Raw genomic sequence first — 23,929 nt, 5'->3', positions numbered from 1 at the left:
AATTGTTCTTGTATGGATACCTGAAGGGTGAGCTCGGTCCCTAGGAGCCGATGCCGAGTTATTATCTTCGGGGACGACCTTTGAGCTTTTGTATAGATCCGAGCTTTTTTCCAAGAGAATGTCCAATCGTGCTAGGCGTGAGCAAGGAATAAGGGGGGAGTGTACCTGCAAAGGCACTCCGAAGTTTATGTAAGTATTGAGCATTCAATGTGTCTTTAGGATAGGAGATCATACCTTTTGTAGGTGGAAATGTACTAGTCGGTTATGTTTCTGCTTTATTGTCTGTATTAAAGAGCAATAATGTTGGGTTGGACGTTTCACTTTTTGAAAAGCATTCCGTTAAGCTGAATTATAACGTAAGTTACCAATTAATGACGTTGATTGCCGATTAATAATGTGGCACCGATTAATAACGTAACGCCAAACTATGATGCGTTCTGCTGAGTTATGACTCATAATGCCGAGTTATGACTTGATATTTTTAACGGTCAGATCATTATTGAACTAATATTTGCTTAGAAATTGTCACTAAAAATTTTTAAAATTTTATTTGTAAATTATAACTTATTATTTGCTTAAGTTGTTACTTTTTAAAATTTTATTACGCTTTCTTAGGTTGTTGCGTATATAATTTTTAATATTGTTGAACCAATTATTTACTTAGGTGTCGTTATTAAAAATTATTAAAAATTATAAATTATTATTTGTTTAGATTGTTCACTAGAATTTTTTAAAATTTTATTTATAAATTATAAATTATTATTTGTTTAAATTGTTACTTTTTCATTTCAAGTTATTTGTTGAGTTTGTTATTTTTCAAATTTTAAATTATTTGCTAAAATTATTACTTTTTAAATTTTGAATTATTTGCATATTACTCTTTTTAATTATTGATTATTGTAGTTACCTCATATTCCTAAACTAATAAAATAACATTTTTGAAAAAATTAATTTAAATATATTTTAATTTAAATTTATTTTTAAACTAATAAATTCACGTCATTACTGTGATTTTTGAAAAATTAAGTTCTATTTAAATAAACTAAATAAAAAAATAAGAGAATCTCTTTAATTTAAATTTACATATGAATTAACTAAGTTCACGTAATAATAATACTAATTCTATTTAAATAATAATTAAAAAGATATTTTTATCATTTTTTGAATTAAGTACGAATTAGTTTTATCACTTAAGATTTAATTTATAACTAGATGTAAATCAGTTTTTACGTAATAACAATAATAATTAATAATTATTCAATTAGTTTTCGTGTAACAATAATAATTTGTTTATATTATATCATTTTTTAGTTAGTTGTTAGTATTTATATTTTAAATTCAAATCAAAGCCAATTAGATTTTAAAAAATTATAGCTATGAGTCAAGAATTAGAAATGCACATCAGCATACCTCTCTTAGTACAATTAATTGCACCTTTTAAATTTTTTCTATCTTTTTTTAATGACGTTCGTATTCATAAAATTGTTGAAATCAATCATATAGTTAATAATTTGTGTGTACATATATGAGTGATAAGGTTATGAACACTACCGAGTTACAAAAATTTTTCATTACCATCTTGTATCTCGATTATTTAGTATAATGAATTATTTCCTTTACATATGTGCCTTATTTAAAATTTCTCTACTTTTTTCAATGGTAATTGGTATTCATAAAATTGTTGAGATCAATTATATGGTTGAAAATTTGTGTGTATATATATGAATGATAATGTTATGGACAGTTGGACACTACCAAGCTACAAAAATTCTCTACTGCCATGCTCAATGAGATGGTTTGTCTCGATAAAGATGTGAGTTTTTTGCCAAATTAATGTTAAATTTGTTTTATTGATATTTTAAGTGTGTTATTTACTATTTTTATTTGTTCTTTGATTTTTGTGTGTCAATTCTAGGGAGAAAAAATACATGCCTCAATTAAGAGGATTCTTGTGTCTCGATTCATGAATTTGTTAAGAGAATGAATAGTTCTGTGAGTTTAAACCAAATGTACTGATGTACGGAGACTTTTGGAATCGTCAAGTATCCTACAATATGGATTTAGGTTTGTGAGTTTTGATACTTTCAATGCTCCGAGTTTGATTACACCTATTTAGTTTATAAGTTTGTTATTTTAAAAAATATTCAATGATAAATTTATTTAATTCATCGATAATTTTGGCTGTATTTTTTTAACAAACTTATTGATAATAAATATTTTTTATTTTAATCCATTTTAAATGTTATTGAATATCTTTAGAACACTCTTGAAAAGGATGACAAGTCTACCACATACAATATTATTGAAATGAAAGTCGATGATAGATAATTAATTATTATTTTTTAAATATAAACACTTACACATAATAAAGGAGTAAAATAAAATCTAAAAATTTTAATATTAATTTCAATGAAAATTTATTTATTTGAATTTGTTTTAAGATTTCATTCTATATATTCAAATTTATTTATTTTAGTATTTTGTATTTAAACTGTTATTTTAACTTTATTTTGTTATAAATATTTTTATAATATTAAACTTTTTTTTTGTATTGGAAGGATTTTAATTTGTTAAAAATATTTGTTTCCGCTGAATAAACATTTTTTTTATTTAAAATATTATTATTGATATATTAATATTAAAAATATAAAAAATAAACATACTTTAGAAAAAAATTTTACGTCGTTTGATCTTTACAAAATTAAAATGATTAATTAATTAATTATTAATTTTTAAATTGTAACTATTTCTTTAATAAAAAATAATTTATAAATTGTGTTTAAAATTTTATGAATTAATTAATTTTAAAATTTTAAAATATAAAATATATATGTATATAGTTTTGGTATAATTTCTTTTATTGTTATTTTTAACTTGTAATTAGTCTTTTTAATATAAATACTTATACATATTAGATGAGTAAACAAAATCTAGAAATTTTAATATTAACTTTAACGTAAATTTATTTATTTAGATTTATTTTAAAATTTTATTTTATAAATTTGAATTTATTTATTTTAGTATTTTCTATTTAGATTGATATTTTAACTTTATTTTGTTATAAATATTTTTTAATATTAAACTTTTTTGTGTTTGAAAGATTTTAATTTTTTGAAAAAAATTTATTTTCGGTGAATAAATATTTTTTTATTTTTTTATTTAAAATGTTATTATTGGTATGTTAGTATTAAAATTATAAAAGATAAAGCATACTTAAAAAAATGTATTATAAAAGACTGTATGGAGAACTTTGGCTTATGATATTCATCGGAGATGACCTTCAGTGAGGAGATTAACTTTTTATTTACCTAAAAAGTAAAATATCATCTTTAAAGACGATGACAATCTTGAGAAAATCATGGATTAAGAAAAAGAGAAAGGTATGATATTCTTAGCATGGATGGAGGCCAATAAAAAATTTGAAGCAGGTCAAACTTTAAGGTACGATGAGTTTTCAAATCAAATTATTTATGATAGAGAAGAAAGGGAATGACATCCACGCAAGAGAGAGTATTCTATGTGGAGGTTAAACTATGTTCCACTGGGTACAGGTGATATCTACTATATGAGAATTTTGTTAATTGTTCAAAAATATTGCACAACATATGAGTCTATTAGGATAGTTAATGAGACTACACATCCTAGATTCGAAAGTGCTTTCTATTTTATGGGACTACTGTATGACGATGGATAATTCATTACAGCTATTAATGCGGTCTGGTCATCAATTAAGAAAACTGTTTGTGATGCTATTGATATCTAATAGTGTTAGCAAACCAAATCATATTTAGAATGTAACTTAAACCTTATTGGCTGACGGGATACTATATACGAGGAGAAAAATATTGAAAAACCAAGGTATTTCACTATGTGGTAAATCATTGTCACATGTAGGACTTTACTTTTCAAAATCAGTATTCACCCATAGACAAATTTACGTTACTTTGTCAAGAGTTAAGAGTCACAATGACCTGAATATTGTAATTCTAGATGAAGACATCAATCCAAAATTATCAACAATAAATGTCATGTTCAACGAAGTTTTTAATAATATTTTGATAAGAAAATAGTATTTTTATTTTAGTAACATGTTATGATTTACACCTTTGTATAAATATTTGTCGTAGATATAACTAATTTATTAATTATAAGGATAAGTATGATTTTGGTCCTCCAGGTAGGGGCTGAAAATTTTTTTCGTCCCTTGCCTTTTTTTCGCTCCAAAATGGTCCCCAAAGTTTCGATTTGTTTTAAAATCGTCCTTTTTACCAATTATATTTTTTTTATTACCAAATTACCCTTTATTAAAAAAATTATAAAATAAAATAAATATAAAATAAATAAATAAAAAAAGAAAAAAAGAAAGAAAGGGGGATACAGAAGCGGGGTGGGTGGGGAGAAAGGGGGGTGGGGAGAAAGGGGGGAGGGGGAGGGGGGAGGGTGGAGGGAGAGAGAAAGGGGACCCATGCCGCCGCACCGCCGCTGCACCGTCGCCCCCGCCCGCCGCTGCACCGCCGCCTCCGCCCGCCGCTTCTTCTTTTTCTTCTTCCCACCGCACCCACCGCCGCCTTCTTCTTCTTCTTCTTCCCGCCGCCGCCCCCACCGCCGCCCCCCAGTTCTTCTTCTTCTTCTTCTTCTTCTTCTTCTTCTTCCCGCTGCCACATTCCCGCTGCCACACCCACCGCCGCCCCCCACTTCTTCTTCTTCTTCTTCTTCTTCTTCTTCTTCTTCTTCTTCTTCTTCTTCTTCCCGCCGCCGCACCCACCGCCGCCCGCCGCTTCTTCTTCTTCTTCTGTGAATTGAATTTTTTTGTGAAATTTCTGAATTTTTTTGTGAAATTTGTTATGGAATATTGTTGTTGCTGAAATTTGAATTTGGAGTATTGTTGTTGATTCTGGATCTGAGTTTTTGTTTATCTGAGTTGAGTTCTGGATTTTTTATGATGATTTTTTGAGTTGAGTTTTTGTTTGTTTGAGTTTGAGTTCTGGATCTGAGTTTTGGATTTGAGTTCTGATGAGGATGACGATGATGATGTTGATTTTCTGAGTTTTGGTTGGTGTGATGGAGTGGCAGTGGGTGGAGAGTGGTGGTGGTGGTTCTGGTTCTGGTGGTGGTGGTGGTGGCATGATTTTGGAGAAGAAGGGATAGGGGTATTTTGGTCCGAGGGACCATTTTAAAACAAACCGAAACTTTGGGGACCATTTTAGAGCGAAAAAAAGGTGAGGGACGAAAAAAATTTTCAGCCCCTACAATGGGGACCAAAATCATACTTATCCCTTAATTATACTTTCATATTTGAAATAAAATTTGTAACATGGAGCATAACATCATATGCCAATTACTTTTCTAATGAGGTTAGTAAAATACTAGGTTGTCGATAAATTTTCATTAGCCTTATGATATAAAGTTTAGTGAAAAATTGACATGCTACTATTACAGTTATATATGTTCTTATTTTTTAGGTCTCTTTCCCTATGGTTCAAGAATGTTATATACTTCAAACTATTCCCACTACAACAAAATAGCTTTTTAACGACGGTTTTTTTTAATGCTTGGTGACGGTTTTAACTATTACTAAATGGTTTTACGACGGTTAAAGAAAGCGTCACAGATTTGAGCGTCGCTAGCTGACATAGTAACGGTTTTGGACCACCGTTGGTAAGGAGTGTCGCTAAATTGTTTGTGACGGTTTTTAAAGTATAAAACCGTCACTAATTTGTAACACTTGTAAAGGTGTTTTTTATATTGTATTTCGCAACATTTTGAAACTGTCGTTAAATTACTAAATTCTGTGACAGTTTTTTCTTATATTTCATGACTATTTTAAACCGTCACTAAGTTACTAGTTCTTATGATAGTTTTTAGGTATATTTAGTGACTATTTAAATCGTCACAATATTTTTAGTGACAGTTTTTCTATTTAAAACCGTTACTAAGTTATTTATTCCTGTGACAGTTTTTTCCTATATTTAGTGACAGTTTTAAACTGTCATAATCTCTTCAACATCAAAGATTTCTATTATCAAAAGTTAAATTCTAGAAATGATATTGTATTTCAACAAATCAAAATTCAATCCCACAAATTTTACAAAAATAGCAACAATGTATTTCAAAAGTTGAATTCTACAAGTTCTAATTACATAGTCATAATCCCACTTCAACTCTCCTTCTTTCTTAGCCTTCTTCTCATCATACCTGTAAAAACATAAAAGAAATAAAAGAAAATTATATTACTTAAATCAAAGAATAACAATCATGTATAGTTCACACTTTAAGAATTTGGTAAAATTAAAAATTGAGATATGATCATTTCCTCTTGCATTAGGGAATAACACTAATTTAGCATCTTCAACAATTTTGAGAAATTTTTTAGGACTTTGATACTTCTTTATTAGCCTTCTTCTCTTCATACCTGTAAAAACATAGTAAAAAATATAATTAAAGAGTTCCATGTTAATAAATGGTGCACACTGCACAGTTTATCAAAGAAATAAAAGAAAAAATAAATATAAATTAAAACGGCACATTTGGTATGACTTGTATACTATTAATGGTTCATCAAGAAGAAATGTGCTTTAGCAAGACTTAATCAATTTGCTAATTACACAACTTAATCTTTTATCACCAATATTTACTTACAAATTATTCCTTAAAGTTTAGTTCGTCAATAATTACTCCTAAAAATTATAAAGAATTGATTTGACTCATGTTGGACGCACTCATTTGGGACCTTATCAGTTCATCAAATGAGAGAGTGTGGCTTCACCCTTGAGTGGGACCTACACTACATCCTATCATGATATAGTAATGAACTTTTCAATTTGTACACATCACTCTTCAATTAAATATGCTATAGGCTTACACTGTTAAATTCTGCTTCACAAAAGGGGACTAAAGTAGGGGAAAAGATGAAAATGAGAACAAACAAACTTGAAGTCGGCAAAACACAATCCAATGGACATAAAAGGTAGTTTCAACTTCCAGCAAGTAAAGTATCTGCATATATAAGTTTTCAACTCATAACCAATTAGACATAAACCAATGGCTGCGTGGCAAGGAAACATGCTTACCTCCCACGTTGCAGCTGATAGTGTTTCACCGGATTCACTCTCTTTTAGCAGCCTTGTTTCTATCCAAGGGCAATCAATGCTCCCTTCTCCTAACCATGCCAAATACTACCAGGAAAGCAAGCAAAACCCAAAAATAGTGCAATCACAAATCATATGAAATGACCAAAGATTAGATTGAAACCACAAATTCTACCTATGACTAATCCACAATATAAACTCAGAGCCAACTAAAAGCATTGTTAAATACTCAATTGAAGAGCTAATTCACAATATAATATGAACAAAAGTATATATGTAATGTACTATTTTAATATACTATAGTTTTCATCCTTACATGATGAAGCAAACTTAAACTTAATTACCCTCCCACATATAGCTAAAGTCTTCCAAGAAATCATCACGTGATTCCAAAATGTATGTAGTGGTTGATTCACAAAAATAAATGAAAAACATGAGAAGTAAATTACTGTGCTAACACTTATATATCACAGATGAAATAATTAACTCAAACTAATTAAAAGAATATCAAGCATTAAATTACATACACAACTAACAGTTTTTGACTCAACTTCCACATTCCAAAGTTGTTGTTAAGTCAATGAAGGAAGATCACAAAATGATAATGAAGCTCAATGCTTGATTTGAAATTTCGAATTCCTTCCCAATTTTGGGGCATAACAAGGAATCAGGACAATATTCATGGCCCAGAAACAGATTAATTAGCAACAAAAACATATGTGACAAGTATGGGATTTGTTTGAAGCATCTCTACTTTTACATTTTTAAACATTATTACTAAGCAAAATCAATCATAGATGCATGAAAGTAATGAGTAATTAAATTTGCAGAAGCAGAATTAAACACATGCTAAGTAAATATAAACCACTTTTTCACCTTACTATTGACTAAAACCAATCTTAGATAAATCAAAGTCATCAGTGATGAAGCTCGCAAATGCTGAACCAATCTAATTGACAAATGAACTAACATTTAACCAATCTAACTAAAAAATTAGCTAATTTTTAACCAATCCAACTGATTTCTTCAGCTGTGAAATATTACTAGTCTCTCCTTATGCTTCTAACTTTCTATTAATCTAACAAATCCTAAGCTTTTCAAATACTAAACTACTAAACATAAATCACTCAATTTCAGTATTGTTAAATACTCAATTGAAGAGCTAATTCACAATATAATATGAACAAAAGTAAAACATCAAAGTGGAGACTATAATAAACCCTAATGATAAGAGCATTTTTAATGTCAGACTTGTACTACAATAGCAATAGAAATAAGAGAATGCAAAGAAAAAAAATCAAACAAATTTGGTTGAAGCATTTCATCGAACATGTTGAATATTGTGGTTGAAAGAGAAGAAATGGTTACTGAAAAGAGCCCAGAGATTAAAGAGCTCCTGCTGAATTTAATCACACATTGAATTTACATCTCATAAAGAGGCAATATCAAAGCTAATCTAATAAAATAGATCAATGAACAAAGAAATTAAAAAAGTTGAATCCATATGTGTTAACACATCAAGTCATTAACCATCGATTAATCAGAAAATAAGATCTTGAGAGAGGCACAGAAACTAGATGAGAGCAGATCAGTGGAAAGAACTGACCAAAGGCGAGAGAGTTCAGAGGCAGTGACGGAGACTGGGGGATCGGAGCAGAGAGCAGAGCAGCGGCGGCGAGAGCAGATTTGAAGCAAAAACAGAGCAACGGCAGAAAGCGGCATAAAAGAGCAAAAAAGAGCAGATTGGAGACGAGCTCAGAGGTGGCGAACGAAAAATGCTAACTTCCTAGAGATTCAGATTCAGAGTTTACCTGACCCTTAAATATGTTCCTCAAATAAACAATAAAGGCCATTAAAAGAGTTTACATGGCCCTTATCCAGAAGATATCGACAAAGGGACTCCGAATCATCAATTCTACCAAATCCTTCAGCTTCTTTTCCATAGTAGTAGTTGAAATCAATGAATAGATAAAATGCCCCCTGCATGTGGGAAGAAAGAATACACATTTATGAAGCAGAACAACAAACATATTAGGAAGAGACAAAACACAGAGAATAACTATTAGGGAATTAACAAAAACATAATTGAGTTTTCTCAAACCTGGGGTTCTGATATTTTAAGACCCTCAATTTCCCTAAAACTTTTAACCAAGAAATCTCGTCCCTACAAGATGAGAAAATTAGAATTTTCTTGGTATGCTAATATTACACATGATAAAAAAAACTGAGAAAAGGGAGTAACAGCATTTGCTGCCAACAGACCTGAACCACAAGAGCTTCACCGAATGTCTTGAAATCTGTGGCATAGAGAGGTTCAACTGTTAAACCAAAACCAAAAGAAGAGCCAACCAAATTGAGTTTCCCTATTCAAAGCTCAAATTTCTCTTCCCTAAGGGCCATTTCGGCAGCCTCTTCCTCCTCATCATCAAGCACAAAGTACTCATTCTTCTCCACAGGCCTAAACATATAGAACATCACCATGTAAAATGCAAGGCTCACGGTCTCCTCGGCTGCATTGCTCACCCACTGGTACTTATAATTAAAAGATTCAGCATAATGCTATTCTTGCTTTTTCAATACTTAGAATAAATACATCAATGGGAGATTATAAAATTAAACAATCTAGAAGAAAAAAATTAATCTGAACAGAATTTGAAACCTTGTCGAAATTTCAGTGTCTTAGTGGATCCTCTTGATGAAGTAAACACATCCTCAATACCAGCGAACTACAGCACCTTCTTTGGAACCCTCATACTCTATTGATATAAAAAATTAGGCAAGAATAAAATACAAGGAGACATCTTCAATTATATATAAAAGTCGTGAAACTTCAATGCTAACAAATCCGTACAAGGCATAACAAAGTCATAGTATCCCCTATTTTCAGATTTCAATCATGATTATACAAAAATTTGATCCTCCTGAAACCTAAATTTGCATATTTCCTCCCTGGAGATTACGTGTATCATAGATATAAAAATAAAAAATTGAAAAAGAAAGAAGACAGATATACCGTCGATGACCTGAGTGATTGATTCGAAATCCATGAAAGTTTTGGTTGCCCTGTCGTGAGAGCTCTAAATTAGAATGATCGGTCGCGATTTGACCGCAGAATGTGAAAAGAACAGAATAGATTAGGGTTTTATACTCGTGAAAGAGGGGAAGAGAAGGACGAGGGGGACGGCGAACGGCGAACGGCAATCGATAAACGGCAAAAGCGAACGGAAAATGGAGAACGGCGAACGCAAACTGCAGTGCGGTGAAGGCTAAGCTGTGGTGATACTTTCTCATGTCCTCTTCTCATATCAAACGAGCATGAATAAGGTGGAAGAAATAGGAAGTAAATGAAAAAGTGTAAGAGGTATAGTCTCAACATAGTGACTAGTGACAGTTAAAAAATTTGATGCAAAAGTGTCACAGTATTGCTAAATAGAGACATTTATTTTAAGTGTCGTAAAATAAGCGTAGCTATATACTTAATTTGTTGTAGTGATCCATTTGCATTTTACTTTGAATAAAGATAAAACAATATATTCAGTACGTTTATTATATAATGACGATAATAGAGTTATACTAAACTTGAGAAATTTATCATTGTAAAATATTATTTTCGATTTACCATGTCAAATTATAATGTAAGCACGTACATCGCATGGATTTAACACTAATATCATATATTTGATAATATATATAATGATGATTAGTATTTTTTTTAATAAGTACTTGTCAAATAAAAAAATAAACTTAATCCATATAAAATTTTCTTTTAGATTTTAAATTTGATAAAATAAAAAATTATTTATTTTTTATTTTTTAATTAATTTGTTTTATTAAATATTATGTGATAATAAATTATATTTTTATATTTTATATCATGAAAAATATAGCATAAAATAATATAAATAAGTTATTCTAGTAACTTTATTATATGTATTTAAATTATATTTGTGAATAAAATATGTAAAATATGTTTGGTTTAATAAATTTATTTAATATATTAAAATTTTAATTTCATGAGATAAAAAAATAAAATTTAAAATAATTTAATAGAAAAAAGAAAAGTAAAAAAGGAAGAAAAAATCAAATAAAATAAAAAATAATATTATTATAAATATTAAAGTATTTTTGTAGGATAATAGATATAAAAATTAGTTAAAAAGAAAAAGACCAACTAAACCAAATAAAAAGCAAATAATACAAATGCGTGAGTTGGGATTTGAGATCTAATTCATACACATAGCAACACCTTTTCCTACCCTTACATCATAAGTTTCGCTCAAGACATACACCATTTTTTTTTTTTAATTTATGAAAAGATAAATGAATAACTATGTTATTGCTAATTATTACAGTAATACAAATATATTGTGAAAATTGAGAAGAAAGACTTCGGAATCGGGACCACTCCATTAGCTTGCGTCACCACTGTAATTCACGTAATTAAGTAGTCAGGCGGATCTTGTTAAGTTTTAGATGCAAGACTTAAGTCCAGTTTGAAAACATAGTTTAATTAAGTTATTTTTAAAAAAATAATTAAAACAATAAAAGTGTTCGGCAGGTCGGTTATTGGACGGTTCAGGTCAGGTTCAGGGATGAAGGAAGGGGCTCGTCTGATCACGGTCTTCCAGTCCGGGAGTGCGAGGTCCCGAACACTTCGTGTAAGGGGGGATGTCACCTGCAAAGACACTCCGACGCTCTTGTCAGAATACGTGCAGGTGGAATAAGTGTAGTGTAAGGATATGATGTACCTCGGGGGAAGTGCCAGTCTTCCCCTTATATACATGTCAGTGTTGGGCCCCTCTGGAGGGCAGGCCCAAATTCCCAAGGACGCAGTCCCATAGCTGTGAGAGAGCCGTACGGGACGCGTTTCCGGGTCGGTTGAGAGGTATGTGGTCGGGCCGGGTGGAGCTCGGGTCGGGTTGACCCGCGGGAGTCCAGGGCCGTAACAGTGCCCCCGACGCGCCAGTGATGGTCGTGAGGCGATTGGTGGTGCGTGATGTCCTTGTTCGTGTGTTGTCACCGAGTCGGCTGGCCGTGGGAGAGGCGCGTTTCTTGTGCGCGTGTCCCTTGGTCTGTTGAGGCGTTCGTTCGCCGCTTCGTTCTTCGTGCTGAGCATTAAATGCTCATAATGGGTTAAAACTCCGTGCGTAAATACCATTTTGCCCCTATCTCTTTTCGCGCTCCTTGTGGTGGTTTTTAAACAGTTTCTTTCTCTTTTTCTCCTACCCTTGCCATTTTCACTTTCCTCTCTCCCTGATATCCAAAATTCCCTGTTCAAGCCTTCTCGTTCCTTCTTTTTCCTCTCAAGTTCTTGCAACCAACTCAGGTAATTTCTGCTTCCTCTTCCCTTGTGTTTATGCTATGTTTTACTGCTGCGTAGTTGTTGTTTGCGATTGTTGCATGCTTGGTTTACTTTAGCCGAATGGCCTTCCAATGGTGGGGTAGACGAATTAAGGGAGGGGTACCATTCCTGGGTAGGTTTTGGGTGATTTGCGTGATAGGCGTAGTTTTTGACTATTCTTGGCCATGAGTTTGAAAAGGCATAGTTTCTGGGTTTTTGTGGACTCCCGACCTCATAGTCTAACGGAGTGGTACCCCGATGTAGGTATGCCTCGCATTGTTTTCCGGTCTTCTGGATCTGGCGCGGCCTACGACCCGTACGCCTGGGTGACTGACGATATCAGGAGTTCGCCCAACCAAATGGATTTGGAGGAGTTGACCGAGTTCCGGCAAGCCGGCTACTTGTGCGGGGGGACTGACGAGGAGGCCAACTACGAGGCCATTGTCCCTGCCCCCCATGAGCGTATTTATGAGCTCAACTTCCACTCTCCTCGTGTCCCTGATTGGATTTGGTTTAACAAGTCCATGTTCACACAAGTTGGCATTCGGATACCGTTCTCCGACTTTCAAATGGCGCTGCTGAACCGGATATCCGTCCCCCCTTCTCAGCTTCATCCGAACAGCTGGGCTTCGATCCACTGCTTCGAAATGGTTTGCGAGCACCTGGAGCTGCCGGTTTCGGTGGACGTCTTCCTCTTCTATTTCAACCTTACCAACCCTTCCAAACAGGGGAAGGAGAGGAAAGGGTTTCTCTCTTTCCGTTCTGCTCAGGGTAGGAGAATTTTTGGCCTTTTTGAGGACTCCTACCATGGCTTTAAAGATAAGTACTTCAAAGTTCGTCCCGTCAAAGGTCGTCACCCCTTTTGGTTGTCGTTAGAGGGGGAGCGCCTTATCCAGACTTATTGGAGTTTTGGTGCGGGGTCGAATCATTTCATCAAGGTGACATACAAGAGGTTGTCGCCTGTAGATAAGCAAATAGCTGACGTACTTTTTGCCATTTTTGAAAAGAACCCTGTGAACCCTCATCTTCTTATGGGTGAACGGGAGGCCGCCAGGAGCTATATTCGTGAGTTGTTTGCTTATGTTTCTTTGTTGTTGTTTTTCTTTTCCCGATCTAACGACTAATGCGCCTGTTGTTTGTTGCAGTGGAGATGTCTGCCACCGTGACTGGTCTTGAGAATCTGATGAAGACCTTTTTTGAAGCAAGTGAGGACGAGAATGCCGAAGAGAAGGATGCCGGTAAGTCGGAGGATCCTTCAGGGGAGAAAGAGAATCAGGCTGTGCCTTCTCCCCAGGATGCCGACGTGTCGGGGAAACAAGCTGAAGGGGTCCAGGCTTCCCCTACTCGTGAGGAAGGGCCCGCTGGAGGGCACGCGTCTCTCACCCCCCAGCCGGATAGTGACGTGGAGCTCATCCATACTCCCAAGAAGCGAAGGATGTCTTCCAGCCCGGAAGGGGCCCTTACCATAATGGAAAGGAACTTTGATGCTACCAAGTTTATTGACTCACAGTTGATACCCGGGACCGAGGAGCATTTTCACGAGACCGAGCTGTCCGGGCAGGCGAGGTGGATGTACCGCACCTTGCTTCGTGGGGCCGTGATAGCTCAGAAGGCTGAATTCGAGTTATCGGGGATGGAGGCGCTCCGGAGGAAGCTTGAGTCCTCTTTTAAGGCAAACAATGACTTCAAGGCCCAAGTTGAGCTTCTCCAGGGTCAGCTGTCTGAGATGGGGGGAAAGCTTAGCGCTGCTGAGGAGAAAGCGTCATTTGTTGCGGAGAGGTTGAAGGCGTCCGATGAGACCGTGGCCCGGCTTCTTGAGCGTGAGATGACCTTGGAGGGTCAGCTGAATGCCGCTCAGGGTCGGGTTGCCACCTTGGAGAAAGAGCGGGAGCAGGCCGTCTCAGAGGCGAAAACCGCTAAAGCCGAAGCCGCAGAGCTTAAGAAGAAGCTTAAGGTGACCAGGGAGCAAGGGAAGAACGCCATCTCGATGACCGAAGATGCCCTGAAGGCTTAGCTAAAGATCGCATCTCTTGATTTCGACACGTCGTCAATTGGTGTTTTCAAGACTATCCAGGACGGAAAGATTGTTGACATGCCGAGGAAGTGAGGTCTTGTAACTTAGGATATTTTGTAATGCATTTGCTGAACAACTTATTGCTCGTTTTTGTTTTGACTCTTTGTAAGTTATGCTTATTTAGTCGTTTGGCCGAGTTGCCGTTTGCTATATTTGCTGTCGTTGTTTTCTTTCGGGGGTGGGCTCGTGCCCGTTTTTCCCGTTTTATGTTTGTTATGGCTTGGATCGCCGTGGTCGTGTTGTCGTCGTAGTTGGCTTTGGCCGTGAGGAAGATGGCCCCGGGGTGATCAGTCCCGGTCTGCCGTTTTAGGGGCGCTCGTGCGCGGCGCACGTGGGAAAGTAGTGTACAAGTGCGAAAATTTTTGGCAAGTATGAGTTAGTCGTTAGCTAAACAAATTAATAAATATGGCGAGTATTTAAAATAAAAAGATAGATCATCATGCGAACAAGGCGAGTATTTACAATTTTCTTGGGTTCTCAGGTCGGCGAGTCGTCTGGTCATGAGTAGAACCTTCTTAGGCTACCCGTATTCCATGTTCTGGGTATTTCCTTGCCGTCGAGTCTTTCTAGCTTGTAAGCGCCTTTGCCGAGTACTTCCCTTACCAATTTACCGCCAGCTTGCCTTCCCCTGGGGTCGGGATGCCGATGTCGTTGCGTCGCAGGACGAGGTCCCTTTCCTCAAAATCTCGTTTGAGGACTTTTGCGTTGTAACGCAGGGCTATTCTTTGTTTCAGCGCCGTTTCTGATAGGTGAACCATTTCCCTTGTTTCCTCAACCAGGTCCTTTTCGACCGCTTCGCTCATGCCCGCGAGTAGTAGTCGGGGGCTCGGTTCGCCGATTTCGACGGGTATTACCGCATCGACCCCGTATGTTAGGCGAAGGGGAGTTTCCCCCGTGGCGCTTTGCTCAGTTGTCCGGTAAGACCATAGGACGGAGGCGAGTTCGCCAGCCCATGTTCCTTTCTTATTGTCTAGGCGCTTCTTTAGACCAAGAAGGATGACCTTGTTTGCAGCTTCTACCTGCCCGTTTGTTTGGGGATGTTCTACCGAGGAGAACTTCTGCTTTATCCCTAGGCCAGAGAGGAACTCTATGAACTTCTTGTCCGTGAACTGGGTCCCGTTGTCTGAGATAACGACCTCCGGGATACTGAAACGGGTTATCACCTGCCTCCACATGAACTTCCGACAGTTGGAGGACGATATCATAGGCAGCGGTTCAGCCTCAACCCATTTAGTGTAGTAGTCAATGGCGACAATGAGGTATTTGACTTGTCCTGGGCCGACCGGGAAAGGCCCCAGGAGGTCGATTCCCCATTGTGCGAAAGGTCGAGTAGTCGTCAGAGAGTTTAGCTCGGATGCCGGTGCCTTGTGGAAGTTGGCGTTTTGTTGACACTTTATACATTTTTTAACAAATTCCTTTGAGTCCTTCACCATTGTCAGCCAGTAGTATACTGCTCGGATGAGCTTCCTTGCTAGGGCTTTGCCCCCGATGTGGTGTCCGCAACACCCCTCGTGGACTTCTCTAAGTACATAGTCCGTCTGGTCGGGGTGCAAACACTTCAATAGGGGCTGGCTGAGTCCCTTTTTGAATAGCTGTCCCTGTATGATTGCGTACCTAGCCGCCTCTCTTCTTAAGGTTTTGGCTGCTTTCTCATCTTCAGGCAACTTGCCGAGTTCCAGGAAGTTGGTGATGGGGTCTAGCCATGAGGGGCTCGACTTCGTCAAGTGGAGGGCGACCGTCGGTTCCTTCACCATGCCTTGGATAAGGGACCGGTTACCCGACCCTGGCTTTGTGCTCGCCATCTTAGACAGGAGGTCCGCCCGTGTATTCCTTTCTCGTGGGACGTGTTGGACGATGACCTTCTGGAACTGACTCGTTATTTCTTTAACCTTTTCCAAGTATTTTTGCAGGAGGGGGTCCCGGGCTTGGTAGCTTCCGTTCACCTGCGAGGTGACAACTTGTGAGTCGCTGCATACTTCGACCTTTGTCACTCCGACTTCCCGAGCTAGTATTAGTCCGCCCAAGAGAGCTTCGTATTCTGCTTGGTTATTTGACACTGGAAACTCAAACTTAGTCGATTGCTCATAGATGACCCCTGCAGGGCTTTCTAGGATGACCCCTGCTCCCCCGAACGTTTGGTTGGAGGCCCCGTCAACGTGGAGCCTCCACCGTGTGCCCGTTTCCTCGGGGGGCTCCCCCGTCACTTCTACCAGAAAGTCTGCCATTGCCTGGGCTTTGATCGCATGTCGGGGTTCATATTGTAGGTCGTATTGGGAAAGCTCGATGGCCCAGGTCATCATCCTACCGGCCAAGTCAGGTTTTTGCAGCACTTGGCGAATCGCCTGATCCGTCCTTACGACTATACGATGGCTCTGGAAGTATTGTCTTAACCTTCGGGAAGAGATTAGGAGTGCCAGCGCCAGTTTTTCCAGTTTGCTGTATTTCAATTCTGGTCCTTGGAGGACCCTGCTCATGAAGTAAACGGGTTGTTGGGTCTTTCCTTCTTCTCTAACGAGCACTGCGGCAAGTGCTTCCTCGGTTACTGATAAGTAGAGGTAGAACGGTTCTCCGGCCTTGGATTTTCCGAGGACCGGTGGTGCCGCTAAGATCTACTTGAAGTGGTTGAATGCCTCTTCGCATGCTGGGGTCTATTCGAACGTCATTCCTTTTTTCATTAGATTGAAGAAAGGCAGAGCTCTTGCTGCTGACATGCCGAGGAATCGGGATAGAGCCGTTGGACGTCTTTGATACAACCCGGGCTCTTCATCTGGAGGACTGCTTGACACTTCTCGGGGTTGGCTTCCACTCCTCTTTGAGTAATCATGAATCCCAGGAACTTTCCGGCCTCCATGGCAAACGCGCATTTGAGCGGATTAAGCTTTATGCCGTGTTGCCGTAGGGAGGAAAAAACGCCATCAAGATCGCTTAGGAGGTCGTCGGGTCGTGTGGTCTTTGCGAGTATGTCATCCACGTAGACTTCTACTATTTTGCCTATATGTTCACTGAACATCCTATTCATCAGCCTTTGGTACGTGGCCCCAGCGTTTTTCAGGCCAAAAGGCATTACCTTGTAACAGTAGATCCCCCCTGGCATTATGAATGTCATTTTTTCCTCGTCGGGTCGGTGCATCGGTATCTGATTATATCCTGAGTAGGCATCCATGAAGCTCAGATACCGGTACCCCGCCGCTGCGTCGACGAGTGCGTCGATGTTAGGTAGGGGGTAGCAATCCTTGGGACACGCCTTGTTCAGGTCAGAGTAGTCCACGCACATTCTCCATCCCCCATTGTGCTTTTTAACCAGGACCACGTTCGACAACCAGGTCGAGTAGTCCAGTTCTCGGATGAATCCTGCTTCTAGGAGGCTAGCCGTCTGCCTGGCTACCTCTTCTGCCCTTTCTTGGGACATTTTTCTCCTCCTCTGGGTCACTGGCTTGGTTCCCGCCTTAACGGCCAGATGATGCGATACGAGCTGGGGATCTATTCCGGGCATATCGGCAGGCGTCCAGGCGAAGAGGTCGGCATTAGCCCTGATCATTTCCATCAAAGGCTCCTTCATCTCATGGAGGAGGTTCTTGTTTATGAACGTGAACTTATCGTCCTCCACGCTGACCCTGAATTTTTCCAAGTCTCCTTCTGGCTCTGGTCTGGATTTATCGTCTATCCTGATGTCCAGGTCAGCAAGGAAGACCCCAGATGCTTCTTTGGACTTTTTCCTGAGAGAGAGACTGGCGTGGTCGCAAGCGACCGCCGTTTCCAAGTCGCCTTTGATGGATCCTACGGATCCGTCGTCGGTGACGAACTTCATCACCAGCAGCTCTGTGCTGATGGCCGCCCCCAGGTCGTTGATGGTTTTTCTTCCCAGAATGATGTTATAGGCTGTGGAGTCTCGTAATATCACGAAGTCCGCCATGACTGTTCGTCGTTTTTGCCCCTGTCCTACAGAAGTCGGGAGTGAGATGATTCCATCCGGCTTGATGAAGTGGTCCCCCAACCCTACCACACCGTGCTGGTGGGTCGTCAGGTCGGCGTCCCTTAGCCCCAGGGCATCGAAAATGTTTCGAAACATGATGTTCGAGTCTGCCCCCATATCTACCAGGATTCGTTTGACTAGGCCCGTTCCGACCCTGGCCGTGATGACCATGGGCGGACTTTCCGGTGCCTCGTCAAACCGTTGGTCCTCCGGGCCGAAGGAGATGGGCGGGGTACTTCGGAAACTTCTAGCAGTCGAGGTGGAGACCGCTAGGACTTTGGCGTCTTTTTTTGTACTGACTTTGACCTTGGGGCGGTATTTCTGGCCGTTACCACATTTACCACTGTAAGGCCGTGGTCGTCACCCTCTGGTTCCTGCCGTCGCCTTGTCGATTGGGATCTGTCTTCGCTATCGTGGTCCCGGTTGCGTCTCCTTGGTTCCCGGATAAGGTGGGAGAAGTCGGCAAGTTTCCCATCTCTGATAACTTGTTCCAGGGCATCTTTTAGGTCGAAGCAGTCTTGGGTCTTGTGTCAGTAACCCTTGTGGTACTCGCAGTAGAGGTTCTTGTTTCCTCCCGTTCTATCCTTCAGAGGTCGGGGCTTTGACAATATCCCCTTTTCCGCTATCTGTTGGTAAACTTCGGTGATTGGTGCCGTGAGGGGGGTATAATTGGTGAACTTACCAACTCGGAGGAACGGTTTGGGTGTTTTACTCGGGCCGCCGTCCCTGGCGTGTTCCTTTAGTCTCTCCCTGCCTTCATAGTGCCGTGTTTGGTTGTAGGTGGGCTGCCGTTTATTGGCAGCCACGACCCGGCTGACTTCTTCGTCGTTGATGTATTCTTTGGCCACGCATTGGATCTCTTGCATTGTCCAAATGGGCTTTGTGGTAAGGTGTTTCCTGAAGTCCTCATTCGAGAGCCCGTTCGTCAAGCACAGGCTTGCCACCGAGTCTGTCAGACCGTCAATTTTCAGGCACTCGTCATTGAAACGGTCCAGGTATTTCCTGGTCGGCTCTCCGGGTCTCTGTGTTACCCCTAGCAGATTGATCGGGTGTTTGGCTTTGACAATCCAGGTCGTGAATTGAGCCAAGAAGGCGTGGCTGATGTCGGAGAATTGAGTCACTGAGCCCTGCGGGAGGTTGTTGAACCACCGTATTGCTGGGCCCGCCAAGGTGACTGGGAAGGCACGACATCTGACCTCGTCTCCTACCCCTTCCAGGTTCATTCTGGCCTCAAAGGCCGTCAAGTGTTCCAGGGGGTCTTGTGTTCCATCATACTTCATGTCCGTTGGCTTGTCGAAGTGTTTCGGCAGCCGGACCTCGAGCACAGAACGGTGGAAAGGGGTCGCTCCTATTATCACTGGTCCCCGAGTAGTTCTCCCCGGCTCGTCGTTCTCCCGACGGGCGTCCTCTTCGCCTCTGTTCGACGCCCGCCGTCTCTCGTGTCGGGCGTAAATGATGGGGTCCCAACTCCTTCTTCTGGCTCGTCCCCGTCCCCCGGTGCTCTCCGACTCGTATTGGGGGCTGGGTGAGCGCCTCGAGCGGCTCCTTGAACGGGAGCAGGTGGGGCTCCGCTCCTGGGTGCGTTGGTCGCGTTCTCTCTCGGCTAGCCGGCGCTCTAAGTCTTGCATCCTATGGCGCAACTCTTGCATTATCCTGGCGTGGTTGTCGCCAGTACCTCCGAAGGGGCGTCTTTCGTGAGTCTGCGTTGTGTCCCTCGGAGGCGACCTCTGCTGTTGTCGGGTTTCTGTTGAAACGGCGCCTCCCCCAAGCACGGGAGGCGCGGCCTCGCTGCCAGTTCCAGTCTGGACTAGTACGAAGTCCATGGACGAGTCCCCACAGACGGCGCCAATGTTCGGTAGGTCGGTTACCGGACGGTTCAGATCAGGTTCAGGGATGAAGGAAGGGGCTCATCTGATCACGGTCTTCCAGTCCGGGAGTGCGAGGTCCCGAGCACTTCGTGTAAGGGGGGGATGTCACCTGCAAAGACACTCCGACGCTCTTGTCAGAATACGTGCAGGTGGAGTAAGTGTAGTGTAAGGATATGATGTACCTCGGGGGAAGAGCCAGTCTTCCCCTTATATACATGTCAGTGTTGGGCCCCTCTGGAGGGCAGGCCCAAATTCCCAAGGACGCAGTCCCATAGCTGTGAGAGAGCCGTACAGGACGTGTGTCCGGGTCGGTTGAGAGGTATGTGGTCGGGCCGGGTGGAGCTCGGGTCGGGTTGACCCGCGGGAGTCCAGGGCCGTAACAAAAAGATTATATTAAAAATAGTTTATAAATAAATTATTTTGTGTTTAAATTTTTTATTTTAAAAATATTTATTTTATAAAAATGTAATAAAAAATAATAATAATATGAAAGAAATTATTTTTTTAATTTTTTTTTAAATTTTTAAATAATTTTTTAAAAAATTATAATTTAATTTTAAAAATTATACTAAATATTAATATTATTATTTTTTATAAATTAAAAATTTAAAAAAATTACTTTTAAAATTTCTCCAACGAACGAGTCTTTAGTATGAAACTATGAATAGTTAGTGTAACTAACTAACGTCAGTTAATTGTGTGAATAGCCGGGCTACGTGACTAGGCTCGTGGTCGTTTTGTTTTAGGGTTTTTTTTTTATTATTATTATTCTTATTAAATAAGTCAGATTTAGATTTTTTATAGTTTATTAACTGAATAGGCTAAGTCATATACTTTTAAGAAATTTCATAAAATTTATTGGATTGGTCCATTGAATATCATCTTTTAAAGTTTGATATTTTATAATTTATGAGATTTTTTTGAGTAAATTATTATTTCTATTCATAAAATTTTTAAGTACTACTGATAAATTTATCTATACAATAATAAAATTAAAGTTGTACCCATAAAATTATGAAAGATAAAATTTGTACGATAAAATTATCTAAATCCTAAAAATCAACTCAAAAATTTTAAATTATCTTTTTTAACCTAACCTTATCCATCTTAATCCCTCATTCCTTTTATGACTTTATCACTACTAAAATTCTTCTACTCCAGCTCTCATCCGCATCTATCACAGCCGCCAATACCACTGCCACCACAACGTAACCACCACATGTCTCCTCTTTCTCTTTACCACCACCATCCTCCTAACAAACAACCAGATTCAGAGGTCAAAAGTTAGAACCATAGCAACGCCACAAAACCTAAACCAAATACTAGTCACGCCACCATTCCCATAACCACGTTCCTTGCCACTACCATAACTACCACTTTGATATCCATCGTTTTTGTTGAATCCACCTCTACAACGGCTACCACCATGGCTAAATCTACCCCCACCATATCCACAACCTCTTACACTTCTCAAAACATCGCCATCACCTTCGTCGTCGTCATGGGACTGAGGCTTATTGACAGTGAAGTTGCGGCCGTTGAGGTTGGAGCCGTTAGCAAGGTCAGTGTCTCCAGTGGTGAGCTCCGTCGACAGTGACAGCAGGCGCGGCGCTGGCAGAACGGCTCCTCTTCCATTGTATCCCTCTTCCTTTTTCTCTGGCTAAGTCGAGCTCTTCTTCTCTTCGTTTTCTGTGCCTTCAGTTACAACGGCGATGACAAAGATATTTTTGGTTGCTGCTCTTTTATTTTCCGTATACCATAGTAGTGGTAGGACTTTCTGATCCAGTAGTCATTCTTTTTTTCTTTCACTCCTCCATCTCTCCTATTCCTCTTCATCACTTCCCAACCTCCTCCTCCCTCTCTAGGAGAAACAAATGATTGTGATGTTCACTAAGGCATGAAAAATAATTGATTGTTAACCCTACGAGAAATGACTAAAACAAAGTTATACTTGTTTTGGATTTTTTTTTAATTAAATTATAGTTGTGATTTGTAATGGGGAAGAAAGGAGGATAAGGGACTAGAAAAATTAGGGTTAGAAAAAGCGTAATTTGAAATTTTTAAGGTTTGGATAATTTTATCGTACGGATCCTATTTTTCATAGGTACAACTTCAATTTTATTGTTTCATGTGGGGTGCACATGGCTCGACCCGGCCCGAAGACCTAGTTCAGACTCGAATACTTTGGAGGTTAATTTGGTGTGATTTCACCTGGTCTAGGATCAGGTAAGGGTCTCAAAAATAGACCCGGTCATTGTTTAGGGTCGGGTCCGAGTTAAGGTGAACCCGGCTTCACCCAACCCATGTACATTTTAAGAAGACTAAAAATTAAAAGGTATATATGTTTTAAATTAGTTCCAATATTATGTTATATTAATTATAAACTTATTGTTTTATTTTTAATCACATTTGATGAATTAAAAAATAAATCAAAGAAGCATGAAATTAGAATTTATAGACAAATTCAAGTTCAAATATAGATATCAACTTCACGATAACAAATATATTTTTTTCCCTTTATAAATAGGTGATCATAATTTTTGGACATAAAATTTAGCAAGACTCAAACCTCACCAGTCTAGACCTGATTTTAGTGTGACTCAAAAGTAATGTGATTTTATTGGGTCTAAGATCGGATAAGACTCTAAAAAATTAACCCGGTCATTATTTAGGATCGGGTTCGAGTCAAGACGAACCCCACTTCACTCGACCCATGTATATTTCTAATTTCATGAGTAGATTTATCAATATTTAAAATTTTCGTAAATAAAAATGATAATTTACTTAATTTTTTTTAATATTTTGGATCATAAAAGAATTTCATGTATTTTCTTGGTAGGTGATAAATTAGTAATATAAAATTATGTAAGTTATTAATTTGGTATTAGTGTATTCTTTTTCTAGGAACAATTTAAATATCCAAACTTAATACTAGGTTGGTTTTACTATACGTGGATTATATATTACTTGAATATAATTTGAATTTAATTTATGTTTATAGACTGTAGTTATAAGTAGAGTTGTAAATATGGTTTATATATCAATAAATTATGAATTATAAATTCTTAAATGTATCTAATGTTATTTTGGATTTTTTTAAGTATATGATTTTGAATTATAATGCATGAAACAGATTAAATAGGCTTGTGGGATTATATTTTTTTAATTAACAAATTAAATTTGAACCTCGAAATTAAAAAAGCTTATAAAAAATAATAAATTTGGATCCTCTAAATTTTTAATTTTTAATTTAGAGAGAAAAATGTGATCTCTAACCCTTGAATAATTTCTCTCTCATATTTTTTTTGTCCCACCTATAAAATAAATAGTGAGAGATTACACTTTACCTTTTAAAATGAAATTCAAACTTTAGAGAATTCAAATTCAAAAATAACACTACAAAAAAAAGAGTTTAAAATGGCATTAATATTACGGCAATTTTAAAGAACCGCCGTAATACCCGGTTATTATGGCATTGTTAGTTGCTGCCATAATTAACTTTGTGTTTGGTGGCGGTTCAGGTGATTATGGCGGTTTTGAACCGCCATTTTCATACGTATATAAAACAAAATAACTGGAACCCTA

At 38.5% G+C, this 23,929-nt stretch overlaps 1 long non-coding RNA gene across 2 annotated transcripts; it reads right to left on the bottom strand.

Moving 5' to 3' along the window:
* Window positions 1–6,272: 6,272 nt before the first annotated feature.
* On the bottom strand, window positions 6,273–10,430 carry LOC112754416 (uncharacterized). 2 transcript variants are annotated; one of them, XR_011874360.1, is made up of 9 exons: window positions 10,237–10,430; window positions 10,102–10,151; window positions 9,748–9,844; window positions 9,351–9,385; window positions 9,190–9,252; window positions 8,900–9,068; window positions 8,695–8,728; window positions 7,071–7,175; window positions 6,273–6,412 (listed from the first exon to the last, which is right to left on the bottom strand). It is a non-coding gene; the product is annotated as an uncharacterized lncRNA (long non-coding RNA). The 2 variants fall into 2 exon arrangements; XR_003178549.3 differs by lacking the exons at window positions 9,748–9,844; window positions 10,102–10,151; window positions 10,237–10,430 and having other exon boundaries at window positions 9,351–9,595.
* Window positions 10,431–23,929: the final 13,499 nt, after the last annotated feature.

The sequence above is a fragment of the Arachis hypogaea genome, chromosome 16 (genome assembly GCF_003086295.3).
Source record: "Arachis hypogaea cultivar Tifrunner chromosome 16, arahy.Tifrunner.gnm2.J5K5, whole genome shotgun sequence".
Lineage (NCBI taxonomy): Eukaryota > Viridiplantae > Streptophyta > Magnoliopsida > Fabales > Fabaceae > Arachis > Arachis hypogaea.
Note: the sequence above shows the minus strand (reverse complement) of the source record. Positions and strands in the feature narration are given on the sequence as shown.